General features: G+C 29.8%; 1 protein-coding gene across 1 annotated transcript in view; it reads right to left on the minus strand.

Annotated features, from left to right (window-relative positions):
- The window catches only part of LOC108562605 (inactive dipeptidyl peptidase 10), a 74088-nt gene extending 72953 nt beyond the window's left edge, over positions 1 to 1135 (minus strand). Inside the window, exon 1 of the mRNA XM_017921008.1 lies at positions 986 to 1135. The gene's annotated coding sequence lies outside the window, so the exon portion shown is untranslated. The remainder of the gene's footprint in view (positions 1 to 985) is intronic.
- Positions 1136 to 1587: the final 452 nt, after the last annotated feature.

The raw sequence follows: 1587 nt of genomic DNA on the forward strand, positions 1-1587 counted from the left end.
TAGCAGTTCGTTAAAAGAGATTAAATAAAATTGATTTTAATATATGGTTATAAAGCAACTTATTGTTACTCATTAAGATACAGTAAAATATAAGATAATAAACAATTTTATTAATAAATATTTGAAAATGATTATGTATTAATTAAATATTATGTCTTCTTCAAAGAGAATATATTAGGCCATGATTTAGAGCAAAGTATACATTACATATGGTTTTCATTGCATTTTTATTTTATTTAATGTTCAAAAATTAAAGATACAATTTTTATTCTTCAATAATATAAATAAAAATTTGACAAAGCTAAACTTAATAAAAACTTGTTATATTCACATATGAAATTTGTATTTCTTTAAACGGTAAACACACATTTTATTTAATTACTAAACTTAGTAGATTTATATTTAAAAAGCGAATACCTTGCTTGAACTAATTAAAATATTATATATTTGGTAGAAATATATTGAAGTTGTTTGAAGAAAAAAACACAAATATGTACATTTTTCAATTTCTTTAATATTTATTTGCAGTTTCATAAAATAATAAAATTTCAATAAATATTGTAATTTTTTTAGTATAATTTTGAATCTGTAAATTCAATTTTCACGTAACAATTAGTTAAAACAGAGTAAATAAAATTGATTTTAATATATGGTTATAAAGCAAATTATTGTTACTCATAAGTATCTTAAAGTCACAGTAAAGTACAAGACAATAGACAAAGTTAAGACAATGTACTTGTAAAGAAAGAAGTTAGAAAAATAAATAAAATTACTGAACTTGTAAAATATTAAAACTATTTTTTTAAATAATCATACTTTAGAATCTGGATGTTCGAATTTCTAGTGATAACTCTTAGTTGGATCTTATTGGAGATTGAGATTATTTTTACGATAGTAAATTAATTAAAATTTAATAAAATCAAATTTGAAAATATTTTGAGTGTGTTTGAATAATAAGTTATTACTTGACGTATGTTTCACTCACAATAAGTTTCGAAGTTATCTGCTGAAATGTCTATAGTTAACTCCAAATTATCACGTGACGGAGTTGCGCTGATGGTGGAGGACAACTACTGCGAGAAGAGTTTTTCTCGAGAAGCGTCGGACCTGGAGCGTCGTGTAACACCGGCGACGCCGCGACTCGTACTGCGGTTGCTTTACAGAGGCGTGGCGCTTTTTGTGCGGCCCCGACGCACCAGAAGGATGTCCGGCGTCGTCATAGCGTCTGCAGGACGATGCACCAAGAATGTGCTACAGGATACATGCTCTCAAAGGACCCACAACATAGTCCACTTAAGCCACTACCATCCATATTCTTCTTTGTCGTCCTCGTAGACTCGTTCTTCTTTCGTAAGGTTCCATGTGAAGTTTAGGCTCTTACCACCCTTGTGATAAATACTTGTCGTCAATTTGGGGGATTGCTTCGCCGGAATATATCGACGGCCCATCGGATTAGCTCATCCCAGTGCAATTTATCACACGTCAACGCGAGTTGTTTCATAACTCGTGTACTACATATCATACACATCATAATCATAAATTACATCCACGCAGATATAAATAACACTGCTTGATAAAAAAAAATCT

This window comes from Nicrophorus vespilloides, unplaced genomic scaffold, assembly GCF_001412225.1.
Source record: "Nicrophorus vespilloides isolate i.1.1-1 unplaced genomic scaffold, Nicve_v1.0, whole genome shotgun sequence".
Taxonomy (NCBI): domain Eukaryota; kingdom Metazoa; phylum Arthropoda; class Insecta; order Coleoptera; family Silphidae; genus Nicrophorus; species Nicrophorus vespilloides.